The 18,087-nt window shown below is 50.4% G+C and overlaps 1 long non-coding RNA gene across 1 annotated transcript; it reads right to left on the bottom strand.

Moving 5' to 3' along the window:
- Positions 1-1,129: 1,129 nt before the first annotated feature.
- LOC129046608 (uncharacterized) lies at positions 1,130-6,047 on the bottom strand. Its single transcript, XR_008508225.1, has 3 exons — positions 5,950-6,047; positions 5,311-5,421; positions 1,130-1,393 (listed from the first exon to the last, which is right to left on the bottom strand). It is a non-coding gene; the product is annotated as an uncharacterized LOC129046608 (long non-coding RNA).
- Positions 6,048-18,087: the final 12,040 nt, after the last annotated feature.

Genomic DNA, 18,087 nt, shown 5'->3' with positions numbered 1-18,087 from the left:
TGGGACGGTCCCGGCCCGCCACGATGATCCAGGGGAGTTGTCTCAAAGTTTGGCTGCCAGCGCCTGGGATGGTCCCAGCCCGCGCTGGCTCGAGCTTTTCCTGGCATGCTGCTAAACGTGTTTGTCCTGCTGAGCCAACAGAAAGGACTTCCCGCCAGCTGGCCTTGTGCCAGAATGGGCAAACCGGACCATCTCACTGCCTGCCGGGAGCAGGAGGGCAGGGCTGGGCGCGGAGGGCAGCAGGGTAACCCTGTCCCGCGGCTCCGTGTGACCTCCCCCAGACACCGATTGTCCTTGCGTGTGTAACCGTGCGCACCTGACCCCGGCGGGGGCTGCAGCTCACCCTCGTTCCAGTTCTGAGCACTCCCTCAGAGCCTCAGCCCACCCAAGCTCCGTCTGGCAGCCTCCCGCTGCCTCCCGTGTGCTGGCGCTGCCGCGCCGCGGGAGGAGCAGTGGGCGCTCGGTGCCCCGAGCCTGGGGCACGGCCCGGCTGCTCCTGCGGGACACAGCTCGGAGCCGCTCCTGCAGTCCGTTATCCCGGCCGGCTGGGCGGCCCCACAGCGCACTGCAGACACCCCAGCAAATCATCGAGCCGCGCTGGTGCTGCTGCTCTGCTCTGCTCCGCTCCGGACACTCGAGGATAAGACAGGCTTCGCTCCGCTACTCTGGCGCTGGGCCCACCTCCAGGTCAGGCTGGGTTACCTCCCTCACCTGTGGGACTGCGCCTTTGGCTGAGCCGCTTCCAGTGCTCTGACTTGACAGAAACCTCCGGTTTTAATTGTTGCGTGAGTTTTCTGCCAGCTTGGCATGCTGGAACAGCTTTTCCGAGCCAGCATGAGTAAGAGGGTGGGACCAGGGAGAGCACAAGCACAGCAGCCAGCGGTTAGATCTGTTCGGGCGATCGTGGAACCGCAGCATCCGGAGCAGGGGCACAGGGAAACCTGCCCGCGGCTCCGGCCACAGCGCCTGCCCATCCCCAGAACCTGCTGGGCTCTTGGTCATCGCAGGCGGCACCAAACTTCCCACCGGGAGGAGTCAGGGTTAGCTCTGCGTTCTTCAGCAGGAGTCACGCGAATGCAATTGTTGATTTATTTAAATAAAAGGAGTTGGCAGCCTAATCAGTTTGGAAATTAATTTCCTTGTTAATTTGGGGGTTTTGACTTGCTCATGAATATTCACAAATGCTCGTCTTGTTGTGGTTTTTTTTTTCCTCTCCTCTATGTAATTTATTTTTGTGATTGTCAGATCACCTCTGAAGGTGACATTTCCCTCCTCGTTCTGCAACGCAGCAAATGTATTCAATCTTACGCCTTGGAAGAGGAGCTCCATCCTGGCACTGACATCTCTTTTACTTCTCTCTTCTTTGCCAGTGTCCTTCCTCCCTGCATGCTGCCTAGGAAGAAACAGGAGTGAATCTCCTCGAAGAGGGCTGGCCTGGACTTGATAACAGGGAGTGCTTGTCAGAATGCCCTATACCTGGCAAGGGAATGTGTCACTTGAGGATTGGGACAAAGTGGTTAATTTTTCTTAAGGTGCCTGGAGTTTTCTGCTCCCCCTCCCACCCCGCACTGCCGAGCACCCTTCAGCAGCACGTGAGGCAGCGTGACTAACATCTGCCACAGACACTTGATTTGTCTTATCTCCTTCCCTTCAAAGGAGGCAAAGTCAGAGAAACACGGGTGTGTGTCTCTGGAGAGTACAGCTGATCTCCTTACCTTCTTTCCCAGCTCTCTGTTCCCTCCCTTTACTTATGCTGGCAGCTCTTGCTCCTTTCCACACCAGGGAAGAGCATCCTGGTTGCCACCACGAGTTTCTCCTGGTGAGACATGCCTGTGTCCTACGTGTGTGTGTGTGTGTTTAGGGCTTCTAGGATTTCATAACTCTGGCAGGCTGGGCTCAGCTGAGGAGCGTGGTGAATAAAAAAGCCTGTGTAAAACCACTGGTGCTGGGGCAGGAGGAGCAGTGTGGGGTGAAGAGGTGCCCTCCTTATGCTGTGCTCATGCACAGAGACAGGCTTGGCTGAGAGCTGGCCCCACAGCAAGTAACGTGATGTGTGTAGTGGAGACACCCAGGCCAGTCTCCAGACCAGCTCATTTCTTTAGAAAGGCCAGATTTGGTACAGCCTCCCTCTATCCAACTTGCTGGGATCTGTGCGAGGAGGGCTGGCCAGGCTGCGCCAGCCCAGGCTGGGAGCTGGGCAGGGGCTGACAGAGAGGCTTCACAACTCTGCAGCAAGGAAATAAGGCAGCAGCAATGCCAAGTGGCTGCAGGAGGTAGCAGAGCCCTGGAGCAGGTGGTAGGTGGAGGTTAGTGGGGCCTCCCTCCTGGGAGCAGAGTCATGTGAATAACACAGCCGGGTTCCCACCTCCTGCTGAGGGCACCAGCTCCTGACAAGCTCAGAAAAGAAAATGTGTGGAGAAAGCCAGCCGGTTACCACGACAATTGCGCTCTCACAACCTTTGTAACAACTTCTGCTGTGCAGCTTTGGCCCGGGAGGGTGGCAAACACACACCTCCACGCTGGCTGCCTGTTCCATCTCCCATCCTTGTTGCCTCCTCCACAATCACATCTGACTGTCACGTTCCCACCTCAGCACTTTCCTTCTTTATCTACTCTCCTGATTTCTCCAGTTCTCTCTTTTTTCACCGCCCCAACACAAAGCACACACCCCTGGCCCTTCAGTTGTGATTACAGACCATCCTCCCGTGGTGCCACTGTACTCTCTTGTGCTTGAGCACCTTTTGTTTGCTGTCTGGGTGTAAACTGCACTGCTCACCGTGGCTGCCCCGGTAACATAGGTGGTATTTTGTGTCATAGGATCCTGCTGGGCTGGCTTCTAGGGCTGGTAAATCTGGCCTAATGAGGCCTCATGGCATCATTAAGCTGGTTTAAGTGGTACCTGAATTTGTTGGGGGTACTGACCAGTAGGCAGAGATGGACAGATAGACTTGGAAGGTGTGATGATGTAGTGACACACATTTTAAGGATGGCGGCTGTTCATTCTCACCCAAATTTTTAGCTGATTGTAGGACAATATTTGGTTTATTCTGCAGCTGGTATTTTAATCTTGAGAGTACATTTCTCAGCAAGGCATGTTGTCCTCACTCTTTTCAGGGAACTGACATCTCTTTGGCAATCGGCTGATTAAATCCCCTGGCAGCACACAGCAGAGAGCATTTCAGCACGTCATTCTTGCTCGTTTTTTGGTTGGTTTTTTTTTTTTTTGGTTGGTTTGTTGTTTTTTTATTTTTTCTCCTGCTGCATGGAAATAGATTCCATTTTCCCCTGCTTGGTAACTTTTCTGCTTAGTGTTGTTTAAGCTTTTAGAAATACACAGTAATGGAGAGTTACAGATGCGTGTTATCCTGCATATGCTTGGTTGCTTGAATCATTTCATTATAGTGGCATCTTGCTCTGTTAAGGGCAAGGAGCAGAAACCACACACCTGGGATACACTCTGGAATTTGAAGCACATGCAGCAACAATGCAATCCTTTTTCAGTGAAAAGTAAGTAAGTTTCTCTGGAACCAGGAGAAACTGGGAGGACTGGGAACTTGGAGGTGGGTCCCTGTTGGGCAGGAATGTAACAACCTGTGATTGGATCAGCCTTGGCTCCAGGCTGAGTTCATTTAGCCACTGTAGTGTAGTAAGGGCAGTTAGTTACTGAAACTTCTGGCCAATGTGCCATGAATACAAATCTCATAATTTCGAAGGAGGAAAAAGTATTACTCATTAGATGTGTCAGGACAGCAAGAATGGCTGAGGACCTTCAGCACAGGGCAAAAATCACGGTTACATCAGAAGTGCCTGAGAGGGTCCCTCTTGAGTGGGCACAGGCAAAGCCTGCTCCAGTAGGGTGATAAGTTCTCTGTGGCAATAACCCCTGTATTTTATTAGATCCCCACAAAAGTTATCAAGAAGCATTTCAAACGTGATTCAGCAGCGAGCCCTTCAAGCAATGAAGGTCCCCTAGGCTGCATTAGCAAAGGTGTAGTCAGCAGATCAAGGGAAATTATTATTCCCACCCACCTGAGAGGTGTGAGGCCCCTCCTGAAGATCACACCCCAGCTGCAGCATGGCCAGAAAAAGGCCCCCACGGTGGAGGGTAGAGCACACAATGCACAAGGAGAAGGCTGGGGGAGCTGGGTTTGTTAAACAGGGAAGACCGAGGGGGTGTCTAGTTGCTGTCTGCTCCTACCTAAAGGAAAGCTGTAGACAAGGGGAAGCCAGACTCTTCAGCAAACATGGATCAAGAAACAAAGGACAGATGTTGGGACAAAGAAATTCTAAACATGTGTAAGAAAAAATTTCTTCCCCTTGAGAGCAATTCAGTAGGGGAAGATGTGCCTTAAAAGACTGGGATAGCTCCATCCTTGGAGATGTTCGGAAGTTGTGTGAGCAAGGCACTAAGCAAGCTGACCTAGCTTTGGAGTTATCCTGCTATAAGCAGGGAATTGGACTAGAGACTTCTAGAAATCCCTTCTCACCTGACTTTTTGTGTGGGTCAGTGTTTTTGTGCTGCTGATCTGCCAAGAGCCAATGTTCAGTGTCTTCACAATGCTGGGAGCCAGAAGGTCAGTATGCTTGTTTGGCCCCGTGGAAATGCATCTGTGCTGACAGCAGTATTAGCATCTGTAAAGCCTTTCTGCACAAATGTCTCTTCTCCAGCTGGCTCACCACCCTCTGTAGCACAACTTGTCCCATTTTATACTACAGATGAATCTCCTAACAGCAAGATCTGGTTGGTTTGGGGGTGACTCCATAAGCTGTGACACCCATGTTTTTCTGAACAGCAGCAATCGCTGAAATGTCATTTAAAACTATATTGCAACATGTAAGAGTTCCCTCCCTACACAAAACCCTTGCTTCTTCAGAACCAGAGAGGCTTTAATAACTGGTTTAAATGCTTGGTTTAGGTGTCTGCATGTTGCTTTGCAGTCAGAGAATCTGTGATGAGTTTCAGGGGATTTCTGTTCCCTTTCAGGAGTTAAACAGCCACTTCTCAGCCCCCCTCTTTTTGAGAAACTTGCCTCTGTGATAGGCTAAACTGTGGCTTTCAGCTCACCAGGAGAGCAGAGGGGTGGGTGCTCAGCTGATGCACTCCTCACACCACCTTCAGTGCTCACCACAGTGCTGCTAAAACACCTCTGGGTCTTTACAGCTGCCTCCTGTCATTTCTCAATAAGAAGGATGATGCTGAAAAAGGTGGGAGAAGAGGATAGAAGAAAGGGTGGAGAACAGTAACTTGATGTATTAAGGCAAAAGCAAACCTTGAGAAGCTCTGTAAAAAGCAAGAGCTCACCATCTTACCTTGATATTTGTGGTTTGTTTTTTTTTTTTTCAAAGCTGTCTGAGGAAGCAGCAGTTTTGGGAGCAAAGATTTGCAGCATATCCATCAACTTCAGAGTAAGCATGTCAGGCCTGGGAAAAAGGAGCTATATTTCAGGAAGAGAGAAAACAAAGTACTCTGGGCAGCTGCAAACCCATTAGTCTACTCTCAACAGAGTATAAGGTTAAGAACAAATTACAGAAGGAAAACAGAATTAAAGCTACAGCAGTAAGTGGAAAATGGAATCAAATACAAAATGGGTTTATCAACAAAAGCACAGTGTGCCCTTAACTTGATCCTTTTCTTTACCTCCTTTCCCTTACCTGGGTGAAAAAAGAAATTGGTAAATCTAATCTAGTTGGATTTCAGTAGGTCATTTGTTGCAGTAAGGGCTGGAAGGCAGCTAGATAAGCTGAAGTGAAAGGAATTAGTAGCAGAATTTTAGGTGGGTAAAATGCCGGGGAGAGGCAGATGATGTGTGGAGTCAAAAGGGAACTGCTACCATGGAGGAATGTCACTGGCCTTGGGAATAATTCTCCTTGCAGTAATGGCTCTAGCTCAGCAAAAAGCAGCATGAAAAGGAAGTTTGCTGATTAAATGCATTTAGGAGAATTACTCACAGTCTGAAGCAGAGAAGTGCAAGGTCCTGTTCTTTGCTCCTGCTAACAGGAATGTCTTTTACACACAGAGATTCGCTGGTTAGAAATGACAGAGGAAGAGACAGATCTGGGTGCATTCATCATTCACGAGGTGATTATGAAGCCCCGATGTGACGTGATCACAAAGACAACAGCCTTAAAGAGATCATTACGTTAATCTTATTTAGGATGCTGTATACAATTTGTCAGTCATATTCAGAAGTGGGCTCGGGGCTGGCAGCAGTGTGGGGGAGCTGGAATAACAGAGTCTGTCTCTGTGCCTACCCTTGCTCACCATATGAGTGGACACGGAGCCTTCCTTAGCTTAGCAAAAGGCTGGAATGGATGAATTTAGCTCTAAAAACCCATTTTATACACAGGGATGTGGGCAGTGAAATAAGCCATTATAGAAGGGAAGGTGATCAGCCATGATTTAGTTGGGCAGTCCTTTTCTCTTCTGAGTTTGGCTCTTTTTAAGGCTGCACAGATTTACCTCTCCCTGCAATTTGCTGTGCTTCCTTGGCAGGCAGAGCAGGTTAGCACGACAAGCACAGCATTATAAGAAAAGATGTGCTGAACACAGACCCACAAGCCCACATTTTTCTGCTCCATCTCCCAAAGAGTTTTTCCTTGAAGGGTAAGAGATCAGTCCAAAGTCTTGTGCTCTTTATGCAGGTGACTTCTTGGTGCTTCTCCCACACAATGCCTGCTCCCATAAGCTCTCTCAGAAAGGAAGTTTAAAACCCAGCATCTCAGAAAAGGCTCGGTTCTTTGGAGAAATACACAAAAGCCAGTCTGAAGTAAATGTGCTACATGCCCCTGCAGCAGAACTGAAAGGGTTTCATTGTGCTGGTTTTCACGTTGGAGAAAGAGTGGTAGGTCTTGAACCTGGTTTACACCTGGATGGGATTAGTGCTGATCTAACACTTGACTGAGGGTGGGGGGTTGCAGTAAGTATAGCTTGCTGCAGCTTGCTTCTGACAATGATTTCTGAGGTTTATTTAATTTAATTGGGGGAAATGAAATTGGGACGAGACCTCAGGCAATCATGTAATTCAGCCTCCTGACCCGACGACAAGATTAAGTAAGCACAACTCATTCCTGACAGATATTGGTTGAACCTGTTCTCAGCAGCCTACAATGACAAGGCTCCCTGGCCAATCTAGTCCAGCATTTTATTGCTCGATAGTTAAAAAGCTTTTTCTACCACACAGCTTAAGCTCTCAGTGATGAAAATGAATCTACCGATTTCCACAGCCCCGTTGAAAAATGCCTTTCCACCCTGACACTGCAATCTCCCCAAACCAGCTGTATATACTTTTTGGCAATTGTGTGCATCTTTTTTGGAAATTCCAACTGTGGTTTTTTTCCCCACTGTTTGTGCTTTTCACTCTATCAAAAGCTTTGGAGTCAAGACGTATCACATCTACTACACCCCCCAGCCCGCCACTGCAGTTACCCTGTCAGACAGCGAGATTAGATGGGCTTAATGTGATCTTCCTGATGAATTGAAGTTGGAGGGTTTTTTCAGGTTTGAAGTGCCTATCGGAGGGGAAGCTAATTCATACGTGCAGCTGCTGCCTGACAGGGATAAGAAAGAGGCTGGGGTGGAGGGGCTGGGGGCTGTGGCCAGCTGAAGGGGAAGGAGGCAATTCCAGCCAGGACAAGTAGTCTGCTGTTTGGTTTCTAGGGATAACAGAGTCTGCCAGGAGCCCCTTGGGTAAGCACCGCAAAGTGTGGAAGGACGGTCTGCTACAAGTGTTTTCACAGAGTGTAACATCAGTGATGCACCAAGTCTGTGCACCGTGAACCCCTCTGGAATTCATTATGGACTAAAACATGTTGAGAGGTTTTCAGAGTTAACAGGCTTGGGCTGCATCACTCTGGGTGGCTTTTTAGGTTTCAGCAGCGCTTGCGCCTTTATTGTATCCCAGAGTTTTCACAGCATCTGGAGCAGATCCCTCTGGGCAAGGCTCCCAAGCTTCAGGTAAACATCATGTTCAGGGAAGTACTTTTTTAGATGTGTTTACAACATCAGCAGGGAGAACTCACCAGCTGCCTTGCTTCCTCTCACTGTAGTGCAGACAGCTTATCTCCCAGGGTTACTTCATTGTCCTCCTTGTGCTGTAGTTCACAAAGAGCTAAGCTCAGCAGCAGCAGTGTTAGCTAGTCACAGCACATCTTGCAAACTTGCCACTGTTTCTCCCCCATATCACACACCTGGACACTCCTTTTTCCCCAGCAGGCAAGGCACACAGCCATATGGCAGGAGGAACAGCTCCTGATGAGAAGCAGAGCCAGTTGCTGAGTTTCCCTGTCCATCGTGTCCCTTTCTCCCATACCAGCTTCATCCTTCCCTCATTCCACCTCTTTCTAGGATGGGGAAGTCATTCTGTCCTTGTTAGAGGCTAAGCCTGCCATCTGCTGAAGACATGACTGTATTTGTGCCAGAGTTCTCAGCCATGGGACACAGGGCAGGCTGGGGAGCTGCAGTTCTGTCACACAGCTGCTGCAGTTTTAGCCAGATTCAGCTTCTGCTGCCTGAGGCAAAGCCAGGCACAGCTTGGGGTGGCACTTATCAGAGACCATTCCATTAAGTGGTTTCACAGAATCACTGAGTGGCTGAGGTTGAAAGGGAGCTCTGGAGGTCATCTGGTCCAGCCTGCCCCTGCTGAGGAATCACCCAGAGGGTCTCCATGAGCAGCAGTCAATGCTGGGTACAGGCCTCCTGCTAGACTTTGTGCCCCTGCTCACCCTCTGTGTCTGGCCATTCAGCCAGGTTTCAGCCACCTCACAGTTTGCTCATCCAGCCCATACATCAGCAACAGTCTGTGAGCACTTTGTGGGAGACAGTGTCAAAGGCTCTGTTGAAGGTGAGGCATTTTATCATAGAAGGTTATCAAGTTGGTCAAACATGACTTCCCCTGCATGAATTCGTGCTGACTATTCCTGATGATTTTCTTGTCACTCACATGCCTGGAAATGATTTCCAGGATTGCCCTGTTTCATCATCTTCTCAGGGACCAAGGTGAAGCTGATTGACCCTGGATCCTCCTTCTTGCCCTTCTTGAAGACAGGAGAGATGTTTCCTTTCCCCAGGTGTCAGGTATTTCTTGCAGGTGCTATGACCAATCCAGAGTTATCGAGAGTGGCCTTGCAACGACTTCTGCTGGCTCACTCAGCACTTGTGGGTGAACCCCATCAGGATTTGATGCATTTCTTCTGTTTCAGAGGCAAGCAGATCCAACTGCCTGTATCCATAAGCGTGTTCTGCCTGTTTGACAGAGCACTGTCCTTTTCTCATTTTGTACTCTCCATCCTTATGTTCCTCACACTCCACAGAGCTGTCTGCTTTCTGGGTACTTTTCCACTATTCAAGCTGAGTGCACAAGGGTTGCAAACTTGTTCCTAGGCCCTCTTACTAGACCCAAAAGCTCCTGGATTATTTATTGATTCTCCACATGGAAACTTCTCTAGACAGGGCTTTAGGGAGTCCAGCTGTGGCCAGGTGTTCTGCCTGGAGGAATGTGGGACCCAAGGGCACATGTTTCCTGCCTGGTGTCTCACTGGAAGCAGCAAGTCCTTGGATCAGGGCAGGTGAGTCCAGAGATGCAGCAAGTAGCGTTCTGCAGGTTCAAGTGCTTCCTCCACTCAGCTGGCTGAGCTCCTCCTCCCAGACAGGCTGGCATAATGATCTCCACATCCTCAGGGCAGTTCTCAGTCTCACCTAGATACTCAAGAGTTCCTAGAAAATCTTTTGCATCATTGCTGGGCCTCATTTTAGCAAGGATGCTTGTGTTTTCCAGGAACTCTCACAGCACCACGGTCACCTGGGGCTTCATTTCCTCCAGCCTTGCAGGCAGAGTGAGCATCTGTTGCAGAAGCCTTGGCTCTGTCTGAGGAGCAGCTGCCACCTGAGAAATCACTCTTTGCTCCTTCCCTGTCTCCTTTTTCTGGAGTGGAGCCCTCCAGGCCTGCCAGCTGACAGCCCTTTGCTCCCCCCAGATCAGCTTCCATTTCCTGCACATCCTTGCTATGGCAAGTGTGGGCAGCTGTCCTTTTGGGTCAGCAGGAAGGAAGGTACTGCACACACTACAGATACAAAAAACTTCAGAAAGTAGAGAATAAATTTGAGAAATGCTACTTGCTCCCCTAAAACTTCTGGAGATAGGAGCCCAGCACAATGCTTGGCTGCACAGAAGGATGCTGAGCAGCCTGTCTAGGGCAGGATTTGTGGCTGTCCTTCATGTTGAACTTCCTATAAGTCACTCTTTAGAAAATACGTACCCAGCAGCAAACACTGTAAGAACATTTGTTTTAAACATTAGCAGTTTCTAAAGTACTAATGTTTTAATGCAGTGAGAAAGGTGAGCTGGAAATGGCAGCAGCATGGGTAACAAGGTAGTGGTGTACAGAGGGAGTTCCTCTGGCCATTCTTTGCTTCTGTGCTTGAAACTTATGCAATCACCATGTATTAAAAATTCCTAAATTTTCAGCCCTGGCTCTTGTACACTGTACAGCTCTATAGCTGTGCTGGCAATCCTGGTCTGAATTCCCTTAATGTGGAGCCTGGGATGGGGCTGAAGCTCGTGGCATCCTCCTAGCATCCTTCACCTTAGACACAGCAGCCTCTGTGGTAGAAACAGCATGACTGCAACTGCACAAAAGGGCAAACAGCCCAATGCTGCCAAACATCACGGGAGCCCTCCCCAGCTGTGGTTGTGCCAGACCTGCTGGGCTAGCTCAGCTTGCTGCTGGAGATGGCTTTCCCCCACCGCAGAGACTCTGCAGTGCAGTGGGTCAGGACCTCAGTGAGCACTGCTGTGCTCTTCCCAAAGCACTGGTGCCACACAGCTGCATTTTTATGAGCTGTCACTTGCCAGAAAGTTGCTGCCTTCGGTGTTGATGCAGAGTGGAGTGCCTGGTGAAATCTTTACCCCAGGATGTCCTAATCACACGTAATCTCCTTCTGTCCTTGAAAGCGGTGCACTGAAAGAACCCGGTACCCCATGGGCAGAAACACTTTGCCTTTCATCTCAGAGCTGGCAGCCAAAATCCCCACCCTGCCTGCCCCCAAAGGACTGGCTCTCCCCTCCTTCCTCACCCCCTCTGGTCCCAGGTAACGCTCCCACTGATCATCACAGAACACTTTCTACCTGACGCAGTAAATGCAGACAGAGAGCTCACAGTCCCTCTGGCAGCTGCCAGCTCAGAAGGTGCACAAGTAAGGTTGCCTGGGCATGTACTTTAGCTCTAAATGCCCTGTTTTTCCACAAGTTTGCGTTTTGATGAACATAATGTTCTGGGAATGAATGAGCTATCACCAAGCAACATTAACTCTGTGTTAACAAAGGGTTTTGACATTGAATTTAAGCCTGAGGACAATGCTGGCACAAGAATGAGTTATCACAAGCTGGGGCCGTGGGTACACTGAGGATGGAAATTAGAAGGAGCTTCCCACCTGCCAATGCAAGGATCTGGAACAGCCTTTCAACAGCAGCAGTGAGGCCAGGAGATGACTTGTTGTGGGACTGGAAGTCTCTGAGCAAGAGGATGCAGTGGGGCTGCCTGCCTCAGGCCAGGAGATCTGTGCCAGTCCTCTCTTCTTATGCAATTGCAGGACATTTTCATAACGACTTTGCCCTCAAAGTAGCTCAAGCCAAGCTGGGTGCCTGGGGCTTGCCTGGAAGTGGGGCTGTGGGATGGTGTCCTGGGGATACTGCAGAGTGCTGTAGGGCTGTAATTACCCAGGGAGTGAGGATGTGCATCCTCCTGCCTCCAGCGTGCAGAGAACTAAGCACAGAAATTGGAGGGGACAGTCTGTGACAGGCAGGCCCAAGACCAATTGCTTCAAGTGATGGCTGGGTGTCTCACAGATCTGAGGGGATTTCTGATGAGCAGAAGAGGGCTCCTCCACACTGCAGCCCAGGGGAGAGTGAGCTGGGCACTCAGGGGCTTTGAGGCCAGCTCCCCCACTGGCTCAGTGCCCAGCCAGGGCACTGATTACTGGCCAGGGTCCATCCATCACCCTTTCAGAGTGTGCAGTCACTTGAATGAGACCACCTTGGCACAGGATGGGAAAAGGGGACGAGAGAAGGGGATGCCCCAGGAGCACCTGTCAAGGGGAAAGCTGACAGCAGCTCTCCCACAGCAGCTGCAGGCTGGGTGCTGCAGTGAAGCAGCTGCACCTGCCTGGGAGCACCGCCTGCCTTGCTCCTCTCTGCTGCCAGCCCTGGACACCAGCAGCCCTGGGATGTGGCCCACAGCTCCAGCCACCCCTGCCTCCCAGCACCCACCTGCACTCAACTGCCCAGCACAGAAATCCTTGCATGAAACACTTCACTCCAGATTCCAGTGGATTATCTGAGCCGGGGATAAAACGGGAGTTACGGGAAGCTCAGTGGTTGACTGTCTCTGTTCTGTTCTTTAACAGATGATTAAGGCCTTGCCAGAGTGAGGTCTACATCATTCCTCAGCGATGAAGGTTAGGGGTTTCAAGCCTAGCTGCTGACTCATAACCAAGAAGAGGAGAAAAGGGAAAATTAGCATGAAGAATGTTGCTGAAATGGCTTGAATGTTGTTCAGAGATTAGCATAGAAAATATATTGCTGCCTGTGTTTTGGCTGGTGTGTTTAGTAGATGTTCTTAATGGAATCTGATCTTTTTAAAAACATGGAACCCCTGTGTGTAGAGCATTTGCCTTATATCTGCAGACCCACTGCCAGAAGGGGCAGATTGTTAACAAGCTTCTCCAGAAAGCACCTTAGTTCCTGATGTTGTAACACCAGTGCTTTGTTCTAAGCCTGGATGCCTTTGGATACCTTGGTGAGCTGTTGAACCACTGGATAGCATGTCCTTGTGCAGAGTCTAGCCTGGCTCTGCAGGGATTAAAATTTGCTCCCCATGAGTACATGTCTGCAGACCCTTCTGGGACATGAGTTTGGTGCTCCAGCTTCCCCACTAAATACTCAGTTTCTGGCTGCACTAAGTGGCAAACTCAGCAGAGGCCTGGAACATGACCTTCATCTAAGCTGTGTCACCTCCAGTGCACGTTGCTTCTGGATCAAGGCTGAGGCAGGCGGGGGAGGCTCAGGCTGCTGCTCCTGAGATAACTGGAAGGATCAGGGGAGCTGGGTGAGTGCTCAGTCTAAACAATGGCTTCAGAGTCAGGGCTGTGATCATACTCAAATTAATTTCAAATATGCACAGTAACACAAGAAGCAATTTGCATAAGACGTCACATGGAGTTGCATACAATTTCGCATATTTAAACGAAGTACAATAAAGCACAGCTCGGGCGGGTGTGTGAAATCATCTGTGCAGTGAACCGTGCACAGAAACGACGTACAATTATCACCAAAGAAGAAAACAAATGGCAGCAACCACCCAGGATGCAAAGTGAGCTCAGAAGTTGTGAAACACCACAGCTTCTTCCTTCATCCACCATCCTGATAGATGCTTGGAGTCAGGCTATCACGCACTTCTTTTCCAGCAGGCCCTTCTGGTGCAGAGGATGGTGCTCGCTGTTTCATACCACTACTCACTCCTTCCTTCACATTTGAGTCCTTGGCTTCAGCTTTGCTAAGCACTTTCTTCATGCATCATTCTTTCTGGGCTTTCCAGTGCATAGATTTCCAAGTGTGAAGGACTCCCCCCTCACCAGGCACTGCTCCAGGTGGTACTGTCCTTGCTCTTTAGTGGTAAAGGCCAGAGGCCAAAAGACTGGCTCTGGGAGCAAAAGGGCAGACTCTGACAGCCTTATTTTTGGTGGTTTCAGAGCTGTGGTTGTTCAGAGCACGATCTCTATGGCTTAGTTCTGGGTACCTCTGTAGGTCACATGAAGTGGACTCCATCTCAGCTCCTGGAAAATGATGGCCAGACAACTAACATAGATAAGGAAGCAAGAAGAGGGAACAGCATCCCTTAAGTGGGAATGTGTCATCCTGTGGAGCAAACATCAGAGGGCTTAGACCTTTAAACCTGCAAAAGACTTTTCAGGGACTTTTGGCCCCTGACCAACATTTTGTGACAGTGCTGCATCTCTCACACAGGGGCTGGGTCAGCACTGTAGCAGTGAGGCTGAGCTCTGAGGCTGACCCATAAGCATGTGCTTTCCCTTCCCTTCCCTCCCCAGGAGGCAGGCAGGCAGGGGAGGATTCAACTGCTGCTCCTGAAACAGCTGGAAGGATCAGGAGAGCTGGGTAAATGCTAAGGCTAAGTTGGGGCTTCAGTGTTGGCAGCACCCTGGTGTCCCTGTGAGCTCCCAGAGCCCTGCTTCATTCACCTTGTCTTCATTTACCCAGGGCTTTCAGTGCCCCCTAGCTCTAAATTTCTATTCTGATCCCTGCTTTGACCCTACTTCTCCTTCCAGCCCCATCATTTAATCCTAGCCACAATTTCTGCTTCTGCCCACTCTCTCCTCTCCCTGCCTTTTCCTGTCCTCCTTCATATTCCTGCTCCTTCATACCTCTCTTTAGGCCTTTGCTTGACAGCCTCAGCTCCCTATATTTTAGTTAGGCAATTTGTTCCTCTCTGCAGGACTGCCTGAGTAGGAACAAAGAACTGTCACCAAAACCACCAAAAGAGGCAGTGTTATGCTTAGTCACCCTTTTGTCCCAGCTCTCCTCTAACTTGCAGGTACAAGGAGAAAAATCTGTCTCTTCCCCATATCCTGCACTCAGAATTACTGCACTGGATAGGGAGCTACAGGTAAGCTGGCCAATGTGAGTAGATACAAGAAACCCACACTTATCCAGGACAGTATTTCTGGTCTTCAGTTTTGTCATGGAGGCCCTGATGCTGGATATAAGAGAAATCTCATTATAAAGGAACCTCTTAGGGCTCCTGCTGTGTATCCAGCCAACGCAGGGTGCACAGAGCGTTGGATCTCATTTGCGTGATGTTTGTGTGATTTGTATAATATGTCACGTAAGAATTGGCCAAGCAGAAAAAAAGGCATAGGAGAGAAACCACTTCAGGTTTAGATAACTCATCCTGGTATTGCCAAATGTCTGAATCCACATAATAAGACCAACACAAACATCCACTGTAGGTGTATTTAACCACTGCATTCATGTTTTGGTTAATGAACTTATTCAGGCAAAACTGTGTCCTAACCTGGCTAGATTGACTCCCCTGACACTAGCAGAGGACACCCACCACTGACAGCCCCTTGGTTTGGGAAGAGCTCTGAAAGCTTCTGCAGTCTGTGTCACTTTACCAAGGCTTAGAGAGCACCTGAGAGAATCACGATGTCTGTGGTTCTGGTGCATCCTTTCATAGTTAAACTAACAAGGAAACCAACTGGCTCCCTCACCAGGCTATGCTGTAACTCAGATTTGACCAGTGCATGCTGTAGGCATCACACCATGTTCCTCTGATAGAAAACAAGTCACCCCAGGCTTGTTTACTTGCTTGTTTGTTGAACCCTTGTGGTATGTCCAGCTGTCGACAAAGTCTGAGCTTCAAACTAGACTGGCTGCCCTGGAGCATCTGCTCTCCTGCCACTGGAGCGCTAACTAGGAGCCACAGAGAGGCAGGACAGGGCCCCGGAGCAGGAACCGGCATTTGCTTCCCTGCCAGATCCCTTGTGAGGATTGATCAGAGGCTGAAGATGGTTTTGCTTGCATTCTGGTCACTCCCAGAGAAAGCTGGGCTTTGGATCAATGTGGACTGCGTCACTGAATGGCCTATTATTCACTGAGCGCAATGTGCACTCGGAGACACAGCAGCCCTCAATAAAGATTCAATTCTGCCTCTGAGGATCAAAGCAGGAATGAACCAAGGGAGCTACTCAACTCTTTTACATGATGCTGAAATGAGAGATTGCTTGTTTCAGGGCGACTCTTTATGGCAGTTTCAAGTTGTGCATTTCTCCTAATTAAATGGCCATCCACACAGGCAGGTCCCTTTAGTAGAGTGCTGAGCTACCTGTGACTGAAGCTCTCCATTCCCCCTGCACAAAGGCTCACACTTGAGTTATCACAGCTTCTCCACACTGCCTTGCCTGCTCCACACCCTCCTCAAGGAGCACAGGGATGCCCACAGCTCCACAGGTGTTTTCCCACCACTCCCCTCATGCCCACACAGTGTTGGGATGGCTCTCTCACAAGGTGTGCTGCAAAGGAGCACGAAGGAATGACATCCAGCAGCACAGGCTTGGAGAGGGGGGAAGAGCCAGAGCACATGGGGTCCTAACTTCCAGCCACAACTCTGGAGAAGGTCCTTGAGCAGGGGAGGTAAGCAAGTGTTGTTGGTTGCTGCCACATCCCTGCAATACAGACTCTTCCAGCTGACAGATGCCTGATTTTTTTGCCCCCATAATGGGATAATTTATAGCAGGTTATAGAAGGCATTCAGCTGGAGGGAATCCCAGATTTTGGAGATGATTTCAAAATGTTTTTCTGAACTACTCTCTTTCCCAGGAAATCACAGCAGTCAGCAACACCTCATGCTTTGTTTTTGGCCACTCATTAGGGTGATTTTTATGTGTCTTGAAGTCATTGTAGAGGTTTTGTATGTTCTTCTTTGATTTAAATGATGGCATTCATTCCTCCCATCTCTGCTGTCCTCATTCAGAATGCAACTCCCAGTGCTAGCTCCCTGCTGGAGAACAGGATGTGGGGGAGATGCTAGGGAAGGAGGCAAGGCTGCAGACAGGAAAGGAATGGAGGTGCTGGAAAAGGAGTTAGGGCTGGGACCTGACTGGAAGGGTGGGAAGTCAACATGGACAGGTGGATAGGAGTGATGTAGTGGGGAGTGGTGATGGGAGGGGAGGGGACCAGACCAGGGAGTCAGTGTTTCAGGAAGCCAGAAGAATAAGGGGCAGCTTGTGGAGCTTCTCCAGTGAGTCAGAGAGTGAGTCCTGGTGAAAAAGGGTGTGTTTGGCTGAGTGCCTGCAGCCCCAGCCTGTGCAGAGAGGGCACCAGAGGAAAAGCACCTGATGACAGAGAGAAGTCAGCAGGAAGGGCTGAAGCTCTGGCTGGAAGCAGATGAGGTTTGTGCAAAACATCTCAGTGCACTGATGAGTACATGAGTGCAATTTCAGCACAATGAGAACCCATCACCACCTCTGTCAAGTCTCTCCAGCTTGCCCAGCCCCAAAGCTGTTGACTGGAGAGGATCTTCCACCTAAAGAACAGGGGTGAAAGTCTCTGCCCTCCCACACTCAGCACAGGGGCAGAAGAGGGGCTGTCCAGCCTCTTGTGTGCCTGTACACCAGGACAGCCACCACAGGAGTGTGTCTGCTCTCTTTTGGGCCTGGGGCCACCACCAGCCACAGAGATCCTGTCCAGGGTGCAGGGTGCCATGTGGAGGGGCTTGGCCCTGCAGCAGGAAGGGTCCTTCCAGTGGGCAGAAACCCCAGAGTCCCAGGCCAGGTCTGGTCTGTGAAGCCTGCTCCTTCCTCCAACAGTAAAGCAGAGGATCAGGGTCCTCCAGTGCCCAAAGGATTCAGACAGGGCAGAGTGAGCAGGGGATGGGAACCATGCCCATCCCCAGCAGTCTTCCAGTCATTGCCAGGGAGCAGCCCTTTGGAGCAGCCATCAAGGCTGGAGCGCCCCAGCCCCGATTGCCGCTGGAAGTGGAGGAGTTGCAGGAGACAAGGATGCTTAATTACAGAGCAGCCCTGGAAACCAGCAGCAGCAGCAGCAGCACTGTGGCCAGGAGGGGAGGCAGCAGGGCTGTAAATAGAAATTGCGGAGGCAGCCGCGGGGAACAGAGTGAGGGAGGCTTGTGTGCCTGCAGGGCTGCATGTCCCTCCCTTCCCCTCGGCTGCTGTCACCTCTCCCGGACACCCGGGCCCCCAGCGGGACCAGCAGCCCCAGGCCGTGCCTGGAGGCAGCAGCTCCACAGGCAGGACAGCTGCTTTGGGTGGGAGTGAAGAAGGGCTCCTCCTCCACCAGGCACCACCTCCCATGGAAATGCCTGACATTGGCCAAAGGGCCCCCTCAGTCGGCAAAGAGACCGAGGGAAGATGGACGCGGGGCCAAGTTGCCCCCTCTACTCCCAAGAAGAGAATGTGGGATGCCAGCAGTGTGAGCCCCCATCCCGATGGGATCTGCCCAGGATGCACCTCTCATCCCGCCCTGGCTTTTCCAGTGTGGCATGCAAGAGGTCTGC

The sequence above is a fragment of the Molothrus ater genome, chromosome 2, assembly GCF_012460135.2.
Source record: "Molothrus ater isolate BHLD 08-10-18 breed brown headed cowbird chromosome 2, BPBGC_Mater_1.1, whole genome shotgun sequence".
Lineage (NCBI taxonomy): Eukaryota > Metazoa > Chordata > Aves > Passeriformes > Icteridae > Molothrus > Molothrus ater.
Note: the sequence above shows the minus strand (reverse complement) of the source record. Positions and strands in the feature narration are given on the sequence as shown.